Here is an 18,750-nt window from a genome sequence, read left to right as displayed (position 1 = left end):
TGGAGGGGAAAAGTGCCAACAGTTTATGACATGGTTCCATCAGTGTATATGGAACACGGGTTGAGACAATTTCTAGATCTGGGAGATAGTTATTTGGAGGGTCCTTAACATTGCAAAAAAAAAAAAAAAATTTTCAAAAACAAATACATTGATCCCAAAAGTCCAAGTTCTATTTTAAATGTACAGTATTTCCCACTGACTATTTTATCTAAACAAGGCCACATATTATTGTGTTGTTAACCTAATAAATTACACCAGGAGAACAGTTAGAAAGATGGGGAACATGGAGACTGAAGCCACGCTAATGGTGACGTTAAAGACAGAAGCTGATGAACAAGAATGCCGCTTGGCATCCATGGCGCATGCAGACTTTCTCTAGCGTTTGTCACTAACTGGGTTGCAACCAGACGTTGACTTAGCCACTGCCTTATCACCTACAGGATTTACTAGTAAAGGCAGACTCAGATATGAAGGTTTGGGGCTTGGCCGGGCTCACTGTCATTGGTCTATGTTTATAAACAGACAATCTGTCACATCTGGATATTTATCTTACGGATCTTCTGCTGCCCCCTGGATCTGAATCCACGCGATGTCAAGAGTGTGAAGTCAGTTCCTTGTTGACGTTACTTAACTGTATCCGTGAAATCAAATTGTCATGTTGGTTCTTGCCAGGAATTTCTCAACAAAATGGAATTTTTTTTTTCAGTATTTCAATAAATATTGATATGCCCAGCCTGATCATTTTTAAAGGTTTTTATGGTGTCCTTATTCTACTGGGATCTAAAGCATCTATAGTAACTGAGATCCTTGACTAGGAGTGGAGTCAGAAGAATTCCACACGCATAGACACTTCTCGGCTGGTCCCCTGTCCTTAGTGGGAAACTTGAAGCATTGAACTCAACCTGTGCGTCACCTCTCCAAACATAAAATGAAGCATTTTGTATCGCTTACTGTTACAGCTGATGGAAATATCTTATAGTATCTGTCTTTGTAGCGCTCACTGTGCCCTAGTCATTTTCCCAGGTGTCCGGTCAATTCAGTTGATCCTCGGATCAGCTCCAAAGTCTGACTCAGTGGACGTGAGAGTGTGCAAACTCCAGGAGATGGTGAAGAACAGGGAGGCCTGGCATGCGGCAGTCCCTGGGGTCGCAAAGAGTCAGACACGAGTGAGCGGCTCAACAGCAACGGATCAGCTTCACGAGGTAGCGTCCTCTTCCTCTGACAGCTTCCTGCTCCAAGTGATCCATTAGTCCCTGGGAAGTGTGGATCCAAGACTCAGAAGCCCTTTAACACAACACTGTGTCTGTCTCTAGGCCAGGATGACACTTAGGATTTGCTTCAAAAGGAAAAGATACGTTAGACAAAGTCAGGCCTCTGGTACTACGTTATTGGTATTTGATATAAATTTTATCAGTGATATTATCCAGATGACGCAGTGGTAAAGAACCCACCTGCCAGGGCAGGAGATGCAAGCAATGAGGGTTTGATCTCTGGGTGGGGAAGAGCTCCTGGAGAAGAAAATGGCAACTCACTCCAGTATTCTTGCTGGGAAAATTCCATGGGCAGAGGAGCCTGGCAGGCTACAGTCCACGGGGTCACAAAGAATTGGATGCAGTTGAGCAACTACCCACACAAAGGATACCAAACAATCAGAACGCCATACCTAAGGTCTAGTAGATTATGGAGCTGAGATTTTTAATCAACTCAACAGTGGCCCACAAAAGACATCTCCCTTGTCAACCTCTTACTAGGAAGAACTTACAAAATTCTTGCCGACATTCCATGGAATATGAAAAAGATAAGTATATGTTCATACATTATGTTCATACATTATCTACATTCATACATACAAATATGTATATAGTTCATTCACGACCTATAACTTAACACATAGAAAAGTACATAGTTTGATAAACTTTTACATGTGTATACACCCAGGTAATTAATCATCACGCAGGTCAAGGAAGTCATAGAACAGTTTTTTTTAATGTTTTTATAAGTGGCTATATACAGTTTTTAAAAAATTGGTGGAGGGGCCTTTTTTTCCAAAGCCCAGCCCAGCAGCCAGTGGAGGTGATCCTGATAAGCTGAGACCTCACTCCCAGCACTTAGAATAACTCTCACAAAGTTGCTGAGTCCCTCAGCGTGAACCAGCCCTGGGGTCGGGGTGGGGGGTGGCGGGACATGGTTCTTGCTGATGTGCATTTGATTGTTATATTCGATATTCACAGTAACTTTGAAGGGGTTTGTACCTTTAACTAAGTTTGACGTTCGGTTTGAAGCCACCTCTGATGTATATTTTTATGAGAACCATGTGGAGGGTTTGTTCTCCGCAACGTGGGTCAAAATGCTCCGACACTCAGTGATCTTGACATTTCCCTGGAATAATAAAGACCAATTTTCCTGAACGCCGAACAGGAAGTGTATAGTTTAGTCACTCAAAATAAATATTCCTGCAGGACTTTAACTGCTGCACACAGGCATTTGTTTTATGTTAAGTGAGGAATTAATAATTCAGTGACTCAGATCAGGCTGTGGTGGTGGTGGTTTTGTTTGCAGGAAAGCTTAGAGCCAGTCTGTGAAACGTCACATGTTTAATTGTTGCTGGGAAGGAGGGGAGAAGGGGGTGTCATTAGACCAATCGCTGAGTATCCCTGACGAGAGTTCGGCACTAAACGATCGGGGAGCCAGCAGGCTGGAGGCTGCAGGCCCTCCACGCTCCCCTCCCGAGCTGCGGCCGGTGTGGGCCGGACCCTGGCCTCCCCGGGACAGGAGGTCTGGTGGTCCCCAGACCAGCCTCCCTGGGCTGCTGTGTCTAAGACTGTTTTCAGGACCAAGTCAGTGAGAAAGAGCTGAGAGGAGATGGGAGGTATCCTTCCAAGGACAACTTTTTGAAAAAATTCTATAAATTCATTCAAAACTGCTTCTCTAAGGGACCCCTCCTGCACTGTTGGTGGGAATGTAAATTGGTGCAGCCACTGTGGGGAGCAGTATGGAGTTTCCTTTAAAAAGGAACAAGAGCTGCCGCAGGGCCCTACACGCCCGCTCCTGGGCGCATACCTGGGGAAAAACGTGATCCAAAAGGACGTGTGCACGCTAACTGTTCACTGAAGCACTGTTCACAGTGGCCAAGTCATGGAGCAACCTAAATGTCCACTGACGGGAATGGATTATGAGGATATGGTACATGCCTACACGGAATATTTCCCAGCCCTTAAAAAGAATGAAATAATGTCATTTGCAGCAAAATGGATGGACCTAGAGAGCGTCATACTGAGCGAAGTAAACCAGGGAAGAAGAAATACCATGTGACATCCCTTATACATGGAATCTAAAAAGAAATGATGCAAATTAACTTACTTACAAAGCAGAAAGAGACCCACAGATTTTGAGAACGAACTTACGGTTGCCATGGGGAAGGATAGGGGGACAGGATAGTTAGGGAGTTTGGGATGTATATGTACATATTGCTATATTTTAAATGGTAACCAACAAGTCCTTATAGCACAGGGAACTCTGCTCTGTTATGTGGCGGCCTGGATGGGAGGGGATTAGGAAGAACGGATCATGTATGTGTATGGCTGAGTCCCTTTGCTGTCCCCCTGAAACCATCACAGCATTATTAACCAGCTATACCCCAAGGAGAAGAGGGTGTCAGAGGATGAGATGGCTGGATGGCATCACCGATGCAATGGACACGAACTTGGGCAAACTTCCAGAGATGGTGAGGAACAGGGAGGTCTGGCATGCTGCAGTCCATGGGGTCACAAAGAGTTGGACACGACTGGATGACTGAACAACATACGCCAATACAATATAAAAAATTAAAAAAAAAAAACAAAAACCTGCTTCTCCAGCATCTGCCATTGAGTGGAGGTCAGTTGTGGTAGTGGGGGTGTTGGCTCCCCAACCTACCTGCTCTGGGGGCACGGGGGTCCCGGGATGACCTGGTGAGGTCTGTCCACTGACCAGGCTCAGATGAGAGAGAGAGAGGAACTGCTCTTATTTAAGCCATTGTATGACGGGGTCTCTTTGTTTCAAAAGCTTGGTATTTCCCCAGATACACAAAAATGATACTGCTGAATCCTCAAGGCAACCCCATCTTCACAGCAAGGAAGCCGACATTTACAGGAGTTAAGTAGTTTGCCCGAGTCCCAGCCGGGAGGTGGTAGGGCAGGGCGCACACGGCTCTGACTCCAAACCCCGTGCTTTGAACCCCCAAGCACAAACCAAGGCACCCCAGGACTCGTGTTCATCACTGACCCTTTTCCCCGGGACTCAAAAGACGCGATGGTGACAGACGCGTTTTTTAAAACAGCGGCACCCAAAACCCGAAAACGTGCTTTGTCTCAACAGGAGCAGGACTGATCAGTTACAACCACTGACATCTGAAACAGGTGCGGACTGACTTATAGAATGAGCTTACGGTTGCCGGCGGGAAGGGTGGGGGGAAGGGACAGTTAGGAAGCTTGAGATGGACATGGATGGACATGCTGCTGTATTTAAAATGGATAACCAACTGAGTCCTGCCGCACAGAGCGAGGGGCTCTGCTCAGCGTCTTGAGGCTGCCTGGAGGGGAGGAGAGTTTGGGGGAGAATGGATACATGTGTTTATATGTGTGTGGCTGAGTCCCGTTGCCGTCCACCTGAAACTGTCATGGCATTGTTCATCAGCTATACTCCAATACAAGATAAAAGGTTTACAATGAATACATAGGTAAAACAGGTGTTGACTGCCAGGGGCCTCAGGGACCCCCGAAACCTACAAATTCTTTGAGCCTTACCCCCAGGAGAACCAGGGGTGGAAACCTTTATTTGTACACCTTCTCAACAGGAAACGTCGCCGTCGGCACCATCCACCCTTAGCCCTGCCCACGTTACCACTTTAAGAGCGCCCCTAATTTTCCCATACTGTGGTCTGACGAGTACTTTCCCTGTTCAGTGTCACCACAAAACCATTCGAGAAGCATCCTATTTGCATCCACTGTTCATAACATCCTGTCTGAGGGACTTCCCTGCCGGTCCAGTTGCTGAGACTCTGCACTCCCAGTGTCTGCGGCCAGGTTCGGTCCCCGGTCAGGGAGCTAGACGGCACATGCCACGACTACAGAAGAAGAAAAGGTTCCACGTGCTGCAACTGAGGATCCTGCATGCCCCCTGACACACCCGAATAAATCAATATTTAAAAAAAATATTCATAGACATCCTATCTGGGAATGCAGGGCAATAATGTTTATGAAGAATAAACATTTGGTGCATGTCAATTCGGCTCACTTCCTTTGCCGTTAGCCCACTTACTAACATATTCACTATTTGAAAAAAAAAAAAAATCTTATCCCAAGGATTTTCCCCAGAAATAAATCAGAACTGTCAAAATCTCTCTGCCCCCGCGGAGGAGCGGCTTCTATAAATAAGTGTGGAAACACGTGTCGCGCTGCCCCTGGTGTGGCCGTAACAGGTTTCATTTCCCCTCTGCTCCTCCGAGGCCTTGTGTTATTCCAGTGTCAGATGTTCCTACAACTATTGTGTGGCCTGGATTGCGGCCAAGTTCCCCCAGCAATGCCTGGCCAGCCTCCCACCTCCCTTAAAGGAGCAGAAAGTGTACGATCGCCCATCCCGTGGGAGAAGAGGCCTCCCCCTCCACGACCTACTCCCAGTGTCGTTGATGAGAAGAGGATGACGACGGGGAACCGCGACTGTGCCCTGGAACAGGCTGGGCATCGCTCGGTCCAGGCGCCTCCCCTGAGCCTCACAACAAGCCTGGGAGGTGGGCTCTGTTTGTCACCATCGCGTCGCAGACGAGGAAACCACGGCTGAATCACGGTAGTTTCCTAAGGTCACACAGCTGGCGGGGCCGGGCCAGGATGCAAACCCAGCTGCACTTCTCCACGCAGCCCAGCAGCTCACCCGGCTCAACGCAGACCCCGCGAGGGCACATGGGAACACGGGAGCTCGACTCCCCACCTGCTTTTCCATCTCCTCATCACGCGGCCTGACTCTCGGGGCAAACGTCCCTCTGCCCACGTTCACGTGAGATCTAGGTCCATATCAAGAAACAGCAAGACAACACACTCTGGTCACATGATAATTTCATGTCAGTAAAAACCACCACCTTGACATAACTTGACATAACATAAGCACAGACGTAAAAGCAGTAAGCCTGGGTGGCAGGAAGCCCCGGCTCTTGTGCTGCTTTTTTTCTCTGTTTGCTTTGGCTTTATTTCATTTTAATGTGTTATTCTTGTTGTTCAGTCGCTCAGTCGTGTCCGACTCTTTGTAACCTCATGGACTGCAGCGCACCAGGCCTCCCTGTCCATCACCAACTCCTGGAGTTTACTCAGACTCATGTCCGTTGAGTCGGTGATGCCATCCAACCATCTCATCCTCTGTCGTCCCCTTCTCCCCCTGCCCTCAGTCTTTCCCATCTTCAGAGGCTTTTCTAATGAGTCCACTCAGCATCAGGTGGTGAAAGTATTGGAGTTTCAGCTTCAGCATCAGTCCTTCCAATGAACACCCAGGACTGATCTCCTTTAGGGTGGACTGGTTGGATCTCCTTGCAGCCCAAGGGGCTCTCAAGAGTCTTCTTCAGCACCACAGTTTAAAGCATCAATTCTTCCGTGCTTTATGCAAAGGGACTAAAATGAGGGCCTGGGTTATTTTCAACACTAACATGCAGGCACTTTCCGCAGCCACATTGGTGCCTAGAATTACTGGCCGAGAGAATCTGGTGGAAGGTGCAGCGTTCAGACGCGTGGTGACGACTGAGGGACGGGAAGTGGGAACCGGCTGGAGTGAGGGGGACACGGCAAGGAACGGGAGAGCCCAGCCGGGACGGGAGGGTGGGCCCGGGGTGGGGGGCACCCCACCCTGCAGTGTGATCTGGGATCTGCCCGGTAACAATGAGAAGGGTCATTGTTCTCCTAACATTGAACGGTCCCCGCATTACCTCATTCTGTGGACAACCGGGGCCAAGTAAGGAGCTGGGGTGTTGGGAGGTGACATGAACGTCTCACCGGTGTGCGGTTTTCAGCTCCGTTGAAGCACCCTCAAAACTTCCTGCGTTTATTTTCCCGTGCGGCAGCAAGCAATTCCCTGGCGCAGAGAGTCAGGAGAAGGGGGTTTCCACCCAGCTCTGATTTACGACCCTCGGAGGTGCCAAGTTCCTGTTTTTCCAGCCCTGCGGGGAACTTTCCCAGATCCGATCTGCTGGGCAACAGAGCCCCCAGCAGGCGTGGGCGGGAGGGGGCAGCTGGGGGACCGGGGCTGCGAGTGTGAACACAGTGCAGGATCGTCCCGGGGGCGCAGGGAAACCCAAGCCCGCTTATTTTGTAATCTGCTCACGAACCACTTACTCTTTTAAGGTTAATCATCTCTGCCTGCTTCTAAGCCCTCCACGCAGAATAAAGGCCTGGGACCTCCCTGTCTCTCACCAGGAATTTCTCAGGGGGTCAGGAGTGGAAAGGAGCTACCATCATCCCCTAGGTGCCTCCCTGGGGGTCCTGGCTGCCTTCAGCCCCTGGTCAGAAGTGTGGACTTGTGGCGGGGCGGGGGAAGTGCAATGGCTTTGCAAACACGGGGGCTGCACACCTGCCCCCTCTATACCTGGGGACATGGCAGAGACAGCATCGCGCTCCCGGAGGTGGAGGGGAGGGGGACAGCGGCAGGCAGGGCGTCCCCGCTCCCCCGCCCTGCCTCACCTTCCTGCTTTGTCATCAGCTCCCTGTAAATCAGGTCACTGTGCTCCCCACCCTGCCTGGGACTCCGCCCCCAGCTCGCCCGGATCTTTCTCTGCATCTTGGGGGCGCAGTCTCAGACCTGCGCTTTCCTTGGGCAGAGGAAGGTGAGCAGGCGGACCGCCCACCTGTGGTCAGGGGCTCAGGGCAGCCGGGCTCCCGGTCCTGGCCCAGACGCCCTTCCCATCCTCCCGCTCGACACCAGGCCTGCAGAGCAGCAGCCACAGTCTCCGGTAGGGAGCCGTGCCCTCACGTGGCCTAAAGAATTAAAGAGGGAAGTCTAGCAACACCCCCGAGTTTCTCCCACGGGGAAGCTCTCGGGGGCCAGGCTCTCCACCAGGGACCTCCAAGCCAGTTCACAGCCTTGGCGTCTTGTAACTCCATAAGTGAAAGTGAAGTCGCTCAGTCTTCTCCAACTCTTTGCGACCCCGTGGACTGTAGCCCACCAGGCTCCTCCGTCCCTGGGATTCTCCAGGCAAGAATACTGGAGTGGGGTGCTATTTCCTTCTCCAGAGGATCTTCCCGACCCAGGGATCGAACCTGGGTCTCCCACATTGCAGGCAGACGCTTTACCCTCTGAGCCACCAGGGAAGCCCTTGTAACTCCATCCCTACTCATACTAGGGCTTAACAAACGTTCCTTGGATTGAATCAAATATGTAATGGCTTTCCTCATAATTAACATATGTTTGAAAACAAATAGTTTAAAAAGCAGGGTTAATGGTCGTTCACCATGAAAAAGACAGACACTTCCTGAAATATAAGAAAAGCCTCCTTCTCACCTGTCTTATAACTGCTTTCAAACAGAACCCAACACTGTGCTTTCACAGTTCCTCCTTTCTATGTCAGTAGATTCTTGATTATCTAGGATAAAGGAAATAAGGCTTGGAAAATAGCTCTTTTTTTGATTTTTAAAAATTATCTACTTCTAATTGGAGGATAATTACTTTACGGCATTGTGTTGGTTTTGGCCGAACCGCAACATGAATCAGCCACAGGTCTACATGCGACCCCGCCCTCTTGATCCTCCCTCTCCTCCCACCCACCCCACCCCTCAAGGTCATCACAGAGCACTGGGTTTGAGCTCTCCGTATGCAGCAAGTTTCCATTAGCCATTTCTTTTACATGTGGTCATGTGACAGATTTCCTTTTCTTGGGCTCCAAAATCACTGCAGATGATGACTACAGCCACGAAATTGGGATGTTTCAAGAGAACAGCATCAAAACATGTATATTATCTAGGGTGAAACAGATCACCAGCCCAGGTTGGATGCATGAGACAAGTGCTCGGGTCTGGTGCACTGGGAAGACCCAGAGGGATCGAGTAGAGAGGGAGGTGGGAGGGGGGATCGGGATGGGGAATACGTGTAAATCCATGGCTAATTCATGTCAATGTATGACAAAAACCACTACAATATTGTAAAGTAATTAGCCTCCAACTAATAAAAATAAATGAAAAAAAAAAAGCAAGAGAGTTCCAGAAATAAATAAATAAATAAATAAAAGACGCTTGGTCCTTGGAGGAAAAGCTATGACCAACCTAGACAGCATATTAAAAAGCAGAGACGTCACTTTGCCAACAAAGGTCCATCTAGTCAAAGCTATGGTTTTTTCAGTAGTCATGTACGGATGTGAGAGCTGGACCATAAAGAAGGCTGAGCGCTGAAGAACTGATGCTTTCGAACTATGGTGCTGGAGAAGCAAGTCCCTTGGAAGCAAGGAAATCAAATCACTCAGTCCTAAAGGAAATCAACCCTAAATATTCATTGGAAGGACTGTTGCTGAAAGTCCAATACTTTGGTCACCTGATGTGAACAGATGACTCAATGGAAGAGACCCTGATGCTGGGAAAGATTGAGGGCAAGAGGAGAAGGGGGCGGTAGAAGATGAGATGGTTGGATGTCATCACTGACTCAATGGTCATGAGTTTGAGAAAACTCAGGGAGACAGTGAAGGACAGGGAAGCCTGGCATGCTGCAGTCCTTGGGGTTGCAAAGAGTTGGACACGAGTTGACAACTGAACAACAAATGTATATAAGGGGCTTCCCATGTGGTGCTAGTGGTAAAGAATCTGCCTGCCAATGCAGGAGAAATAAAAGACACGGGTTTGATCCCTGGGTCGGGAAGATCCCCTGGAGGAAGGCATGGCAACCCACTCCAGTATTCTTGCCTGGAGAATCCCACGGAGAGAGGAGCCTGGCGGGCTACAGTCCCTGGGGTCACAAAGAGTCAGACATGACTGAAGCGGCTAAACAACAACAAAGTACTTTCTTAGGTGGAAGTGTCTTTCATCACCTGCTGTTCCCAGGTCAGCTCGCAGCCTCCGTGCTGTGTCCGGAAAGAACCCCCCAAGGGTGATGCTGTCCCCCGGCTTCATCCAACCCGGTCTCTGCCTTTTCATTAGAAATCCGTTCCCTTGAATATGTATTACAAATACTTGACATTTGCCATGACTGTCACAGTCAGCTTCTGAAAACAAGAACATTTTTATTGGTATGATTACACTAGTTCCCAGCTGCATTTAGCTGAAACCGAAGGTACAATTCTATTGATTTGAACACAGTTTCTTAAGAATGTACTCAGAGAGAAGGTCAGTAAAACAGGACTGGGAGAATTTCCCCAGTACCCATAATACTTAGAAGTCAAGAACTTTCAAGTATCAGGACAGAATGTTCAGCATTTTCATAATTAGCTCACCATAACCTGGAAATGAAGATGGGGGAAAAAAAATAAAACAACCTGCTCAGAAAACAGAAACAGTGTGCTTAAGCTCCCGAACTACAGTTGAGCTTCGCACATTTGGCTGAAAAAAAAATTTTTGAGACCTCGTATTAAGCATTTTCTATCAGTTACAGTATTTAAAATTCAAATATACTCTTTTTTTCTATATTTGAACTCACTATTTTGCTTTCTAATGTAGATTACTTTGTAACCTGCAGTTTAAGCATTACATGGCCAATTATTCCTATTTTGTTCATTCTTTTCCTCAAAATCAAGTTTTTTTATTCTAGCAAATGGAAGATTATGTCAGTCCCTTTATAACCTAAAGTTACAAGTTCTTTAATTTAAAAAAAAATTTTTTTAATTTTTTAAATTTTAAATTTAAAAATAAAAATTTTAAAAATATAGTCTTAAAAAAGAAGACCTAGATGTATCTAAATTATTAAAATAATAAAAAGTCTTGCTCCTTTGGAAGGGGAAAAAAACAAGGAGACATAGTGGAGACAGTGAAGCCTGAGGTCTATGTACTTAGGGTGCTTGGATTAAAGTCTATGACCGATGAATTCTCATTTTTAAGTCCCCCTAATGATAAGCTCAGATTTTAATAATTATTTAGGGGTCCTTAAAGGAATATATCGAAGATAAAATTCCAATTTCAAGACTGAAATTAAATGAGGATAATTTTATGATGAATTTGGGATAGCTCTACAAAGATGAGAATATAGTAGGATGTTTCAGACTTTTGTCCTGTAGCTATTTTATTATATTAAACAACCCATGAAGACCGTAAAGACAAGGGTGAGACTGTTGACCCCTCTCACCTGACTGTCCTGCGCTGGTGTTGAGCGAGCTCTGGGAGCTGTGTCCGTGAGCCACGGCCCTGACACGCGGGGAGCTTCGCTGCCGCGCTCAGAGCAGGTCAGTGCGCACGAGAGACATCCAGCCTGCGGGGCCACGGACTGTGATCAGATGCGCCAGAACCCAAGACGCGGACGGACAAGCTGGCTCACTGGGGCGAGGTTATAGTCAAAAGAAACACTTTGGGATGTTCATAGATTAAAACGAGAGCTTTCAAAGTCCAAGAGAGGCCACTCGTTGTCATCAGCAGCAGAATAAAAGACCCAGGGTACGACCTGGACAGCACAAGTTCTGGTTCTGAACCAGTCTCCGATCTCGGACAGTTGAGTTTGCTTCCCTGGACCTCAGTTTGTTTACCTGGAAGTGAAAACGCATCCTGGCATCGTCTCAAGAGCTTCTCTAGCTCTAAAATCCTGGGATGTGATGGATGATAAATCTACACACACCGTATGACATGACCAGGACTAAATGAACTCTCAAGGGGAACAGAGTAGGAAACAATCCAACCATTAGGATCTTGATGACAGTATAAAGAACAGACTCTAAATTCACAGATGTTAAATAGAGAATGGCTAAACATATATGTTAAAAAGATGCTCAACTTCATTTCTAATTTTAAGATACAAATAAAAACAAGGATACACCCTTTGACTGGTCAGATTAGCTAAAATGAAACATTTAGATTCCCAGGGGTGACTGGGTGTCAAGAAACTGACACTCCAGATTCCCTGGGTAAGAATAGAAATTGGTGCAGACCTCTCAGAGGTCAATTTATTGACATCTACACAAAGTTAAAATGCATAGACTTCTTGAATAAGTCTATTTCTAGGAAATTAGCTTACAGATACACTAGCAAAAGTATGCTATGTGTACAGGAAAGTTCATGAAAGAACAGTCATTACTTCTCTCTCGAGGTGAATTTCTCACTGGTGTAAACACAGCCATACAGCGACCCCAGAAACGTGACTGCAGGGAAACTTCACAATTCAATTCAGTTCAGTTCAGTCACTCAGTCGTGTCTGACTCTTTGCGACCCCAGGGACTGCAGCACACCAGGCCTCCATCCCTGTCCATCACCAACTCCTGGAGCTTACTCAAACTCATGTCCATTGAGTCCGTGATGCCATCCAACCATCTCATCCTGTCATCCCCTTCTCCTCCTTCTTTCCCAAGCATCAGGGTCTTTTCCAATGAGTCAGTTCTTCGCATCAGGTGGCCAAAGTATTGGAGCTTCAGCTTCAGCATCAGTCCTTCCAATGAATATTTAGAACTGATTTCCTTTAGGATGGGCTGGTTAGATCTCTTTTCAGTCCAAGGGACTCTCAAGAGTCTTCTCCAACAGCACAGTTCAAAAGCATCAATTCTTTGGCACTCAGCTTTCTTTATGGTCCAACTCTCACATCCATATGACTACTGGAAAAACCATAACCTTGAGCAGATGGACTTTTGTTGGCAAACTAATGTCTCTGCTTTTTAATATGCTGTCTAGGTTAGTCATAACTTTTCTTCCAAGGACCAAGCGTCTTTTAATTTCATGGCTGCAGTCACCATCTGCAGTGATTTTGAAGCCCCAAAAAATAAAGTCTGTCACTGTTTCCATTGTTTCCCCATCTATTTGCCATGAAGTGATGGGACCGGATGCCATGATCTTAGTTTTCTGAATGTTGAGTTTTAAGCCAACTTGTTCACTCTCCTCTTTCACTTTCATCAAGAGGCTCGTTTGTTCTTCGCTTTCTGCCATAAGGGTGGTGTCATCTGCATATCTGAGGTTATTGATATTTCTCCCAGAAATCTTGATTCCAGCTTGTGCTTCATCCAGCCCGGCATTTCTCATGATGTACTCTGCATATAAGGAAAATAAGCAGGGTGACTTCACAGACCCCTGGAAAACGCCCCCAGTTCTCTCCTTCTGGGTTCAGGCCGCCCTTGCGGCCAGGAGCTGAGGACACGCCACTCACCACGCTGATCCACCGAGATCAGGGCCGGCACACTTTCCACTCACCCTGCGCCTTCACTGACACCAGCTCCTCCAGCCAGCCATAAATCTCGGGGGGTTTGGGCCCTGCCAGGGGCCAATCCAGCAGGCGGAGACACCATGTCCCCTGCCGCACCTATCACAGACTCAGAGCCCCCGACACGGCCTGCACCAGAGGGTGACGGTCTCCGAGAGGCCCACTGCAGCCCGGATCAAAGGGAACAGCGAGAAGGCATCTGTCAGTCCTGAACCCGACAGGCGGGCTGTGACCCCGTGGCAGCCGGGCTCTGTGGCAGCGCCCTGACCGTGTCCAGCTGCCAAGTCACAGGGCTCCTGGGGACCCCAGAGCCTGCAGGCTTCATGTTTCACTGGTAGACTTTCTGGTCTCCACAAACTCAAAGGCAGGTGCACAAATAAGGGTACAGAAAAGACCTAGAAGAAACATGTCACTGTCGTGTTCCACGCAGCTGCTCCTATGACTGAACGACATTGAACCAAGTCCCCTCCGGGTCCTGGTGGCAGCCCCGTGGGTTCTGGTCGTATGTGACTAATAACAGCTGGAAAAAGCATAGCAGCCCGTGAGGAGTGATGACGTGCTGGCCCAAAAGGGAGAGCTGTTACAATGCATCTTCCCTTTTATCTGGTAATTCCAAGCTTACCCCTCCTCCCTTCTCCCCTGGGAACCATAAGTTTGCTTTCTGTGTCTGTTGAGAGTCTGCTGCTGTTTTGTAAAGATGTTCATTTGTATCACGGTTTTAGATTCCGCATGAAGTGATATCACACGGTGTTGGTCTTTCTCTGACTTGCTTCACTTAGTATGATCATCTCAGGTCCGTCCGCGTTGCTGCAAATGGCGTTACTTCATTCTTTCTTACGCCTGAGGAACATGCCGTCGTATATGGGTCCCATGTCTTCTTAATCCACAGAGTGCATCTTGCTCCTGTTTCAGGTGATTAAAACGCTCTGCGCGTCCTGACCCGCCCCCTGCCCTGTCTCGACTCCCCCTCCCAGGCCCTCTGTTGTCCGTTCTGCCTCCGTCCATCACTCCTGCACCACCACTCACCTGAAAACATGGGACCGGGCAGCCCTGGATTCAACCGTGTTATTTTCCTCAAAAGATAACGGATGTGCTTATCACGATGGGTAGAGGTGGGGAGAGCACAGAAGAACATGTGTGCTCACGGTATTTAAATGATTCCTTATTGGCTGCATTGAAGGCAAGAGGAGAAGCGGGGGGCAGAGGATGACATGGTTGGATGGCATCACTGACTCAACAGACGTGAGTTTGAGCGAGCTCCCAGAGATGAGGAAGGACAGGGAAGCCTGGCGTGCTGCCGTCCAGGGGGTCGCAAAGAGCTGGACACAACTGAGTGAGTGAACAACAGCAACACTGGCTGCAGGAAAAAAGCCTAGAAGCCCCTCAGCCATCCAGACCCGGGCTTCTCCTGGCACTCAGGAGGTTGCCCTTCCAGGCACACCGGCTCCACAATGGCCCCCTGGTCCTGCAGCTCGCATGATCCCATCCCCTGGGAAGCCTCCATCTTTTTAATTACTATCCCTATTAGACTGAAAGTATCTTGAAGGCAGAAGCCATTTCATATTTAGCTAGCCTGATAAGAGAGAAGATACAAGCATATAAAATAATAGCAGATTAACTAATAACCTCTTGAATGGGTTGATGACTCCTCTTCAGCCTCAGAAGACAGAGCTCCGACTCCATCACCTCCATAAAGCCTCATGGCCCTTCTGTCCTTCAGGGTGCCTTCATCCTTTATTCCTCAGCTGAAAGAAAGGATGAAATGATGCCATCTGCGGCTACGTGGGTGAACCCAGAGATGATCCTACCAGTGAGTCAGAAGAAGGAAGACAAATGCCAGATGCTATCGCTTGTATATGGAATCTAAAACGGTGATATAGTAATGAACTTATTTACAAAACAGAAACAGACTCACAGACATAGAAAAGAAACTTAGGTTACCAAAGGGGAGAGGTGCCGGGGAGGGATGAATTAGGGGCTTGGGAGTGGCATACGCACACTATATATAGAACAGATCCCCCCAGGGGCCTACTGCACAGCATAGGGGCTCTGCTCAGTACTCTGTAATAACCTACTTGGGAAGAGAATCTGAAAAAGAGCAGATATATGTAAATACATAACTGAATCACTTGGCTATACACTTGAAACTAATACCACATTGGAAATTGACTATACACCAAAATAAAATTAAAATTAAATAAAAACTACCCTGGCATTTTCATCTATACAGTTAATTTAGCAACCAACCATGAAATACAATTCTTTTGCTATTTTTTTGTGCTGTCATTTCTATTTTTGACAAGTCAAGGCTTTATCTCCTCAGGCAGCAGGAAATGTCTTCCCTACCCCAATCTCCCAAGTCCTAAATAGGTCTCTCAACAAACTTATCAATTTCAAATAATTGAATACTTATCAATTTCATTTGCTCATGTGAATTCTAATTGTGTATATTAATATAGTAAGCTCCAGGAGTTGGTGATGGACAGGGAAGTCTGGCATGCTGCAGTCCATGGGGTCGCAAAGAGTCGGACACGACTGAGCAATGGGACTGAACTACAGATCCAACCAGTCCATCCTGAAGATCAGTCCTGGGTGTTCACTGGAAGGACTGATGTTGAAGCTGAAACTCCAATACTTTGGCCACCTGATGCAAAGAGCTGACTCATTGAAAAAGACCCTGATGCTGGGAGGGACTGGGGGCAGGAGGAGAAGAGGACGACAGAGGATGAGATGGCTGGATGGCATCACCGACTCGATGGACATGAGTTTGAGTAAACTCCGGGAGTTGGTGATGGACAGGGAGGCCTGGCGTGCTGCAGTCCATGGGGTCGCAAAGAGTCAGACACGACTGAGCGACTGAACTGAACTGAACTGAACTGAATATTCAGTTAGTTAAAGCCAGGTTAAGTTTTTTAAAGCATACTAAAATTTTGTAACCCCGCACTGTTTGATATTAAAGTCAAACACTCTACATTTTCTAACACTAGTGATCGACACGTTAAACATGACCATTTAGGACTAAATTTGGAAACTGAAGTATAATTCCTACAAACATAATTTAAGGGACACCGTCTCTGATTTGAGTCACTGTCAAAACTCTCAGCAGGTACCACTCAGAAGACACCCAACAAATTGGCTTAATTATTTAAGCTATTAATAAAGGGGCAGTCAGAACCTCCCTTGAGTTGAAGGCCCCCTAAATGCTTCCTGGTGGTGCAGCAGTTAAGACTCCACACTTTGAAGGCGGGGGCGCAGGTTCAATCCCTGGGCCGGAAGCTAAGATCCCACATGCCGCGGGGCAACTGAGTCTGGGAGCCACAACTAGAAAGGACAGCTGCCCCGCAATGAAGAGCCCACACGATGGGATGAAAGAGCCCACGGGCTGCAGTTAACACCCAGCTCAGCCAAGGAAATAAGAAGGAGTGCCCAGGAGGTCTGGGATGGCCCCTCTGAGGCGCTGTGTCTGAAGGGAGACCTTAGAAGCAGCCCTCCAGCGCTGGTCCAGGTCGTCCATGTGTGTGAAAGCCTCGGGCAGCAGGAAGAAGCCCCACACGGGTCAGGGCTCCAGGGACGGGGTAAGGAGTTCGATTTTCCTCTAAGTGCAGCAGGGAGCCTCGCAGAGACCGAAGTTGAATGGCTCTGTGATGGGATTCGCATGTTTCAATGATGACGCTGGCTACCGTGTGTGGGACGCATTTGTCCCGGGAGCCAGCGTGGACGCTAGACCCCAGGGAGGAGGCCGGTCAGCAGAACGAAGGAGCCAAGTGGGGCTTCGGGCCCCCAGCTGAGCCGCCCCCGGGGGCCACCCGCCCTCAGCCGGGGGGCAGGCACTTGGCAGGACCCTGAGGAGATGCGCCAGGAGCCCAGCACGCTGCCTGAGCCTCACCATGTCTGTGCCTTCAAACCCCTCCTCCCGACACCGTACAACCACGAGGGGGAGGCGAGGAAGGTGGAGGGGAAGATGCGAAGACACCTCACTCTCCACTGTCCCTCTTCAGGGAGGAAGACATCCTTCCTCGAAACCGAGGGCACGAAATCGGAAGGAACCCCACCCCCATGAGGCTCAAGAGCCAGGCAGACAGCGCTCCCACCACAGCTCCATCACTCTGGGCAGTCACCTCCCTCACCTCTCAATCCCGACCTCTAGCCCCAGGTGAGTAACATGCGCTATCATCTCAGCAGGGATGACACGCGGTCACGGCTGGGGCGGGCATAGCCCGCCAGTGCCTCCCCCACTTCCTGCCGACTTGGCTCTGGACACAGGCTCTATCACGGTCAGAGCCGCACGCCCACCCTTCACCCACAGCGCAGACCACCGAGACAGCCCTGAGCAGTTCACCTGCATTTTGGTCCAGAACCATTTGCTGTTCTCCTGTCCGGAACACACAGGTCCCTGTGTGGCTCTAACCAGTTGGTAGTGTTTTGAGCAATACATCATGGGGCCAATGGCGCCTTAACCACGAATTACATTAATATATCATCAAAGCTACGGCACTGGTATGATGTATGGCTTCCATACATCATTGGGGTGCCAGGCTGCTAATGATGTATTACTCAAAACCATAGCAACAGCTAGAAAGATCAAGATAAGTTTTGTATTTTTCAAACTTATTCTCAGTAAATGCGATTTTTTTTCTCAGTTTCCACAATAAAATACGTGTTCCAAGGGTATATGGGGATGCAAGATCTCCTGATAAGTATCAAGACGTTCCCTGGGTTGTTTACTCTGTATTTAGTCACTCAGCCGTGTCTGACTCTTTGTGACCCCATGGACTGTAGCCCGCCAGGCTCCTCTGTCTGTGGGGTTCTCCAGGCAAGAATACTGGAGTGGGCTGCCATTTCCTCCTCCAGGGGATCTTCCAGACCCAGGAACTGAACCTGCATCTGCTGTGTCTCCTGCATTGCAGGTGGATTCCCGTTGAGCCATCAGGGAAGCCCCCGTTTACTCTATACCTTGCTCCCAAGTTCACTTCGAAATACCGAAACCAAGTCTCAGAAAAATCGTTATCACCGATAAATGTACAGTCCTCTGCATTTTCCAAGGGTCTCCAGTCCAGAGTCACAATTACAAGTCTGTAGAGCAACTGTTTTGCTGATGAAGTTCAAGCATTTTCTCCCCAAACTTTCCAAAGGACCTAGACTATGTCAGGGCAGAAATGTCGTTCAGTCAACTCACAGGCAAGCTAGCTTCATACAGCCTGACAGAGCAAATGCCTGCGTCTCTTCTTTCTCCTCCTCGCCTGCAGAGGATGCAGGCAGTGTCCCTGAGAGATTTCCACCATGTCAGAGGGATTTAAATCTAAACCACAAACCTCCCACCTGGCAGCCCTGGGCCATCGCTATTTTTAGCACAACGCGAATTGGCAAAGAAAGGGGAATCGTATAATTGCACCCGCTGCAACAGTAACTCCATCACTAACGGGGAAA

Source organism: Cervus canadensis, chromosome 13 (assembly GCF_019320065.1).
Source record: "Cervus canadensis isolate Bull #8, Minnesota chromosome 13, ASM1932006v1, whole genome shotgun sequence".
Classification (NCBI taxonomy): domain Eukaryota; kingdom Metazoa; phylum Chordata; class Mammalia; order Artiodactyla; family Cervidae; genus Cervus; species Cervus canadensis.
Note: the sequence above shows the minus strand (reverse complement) of the source record.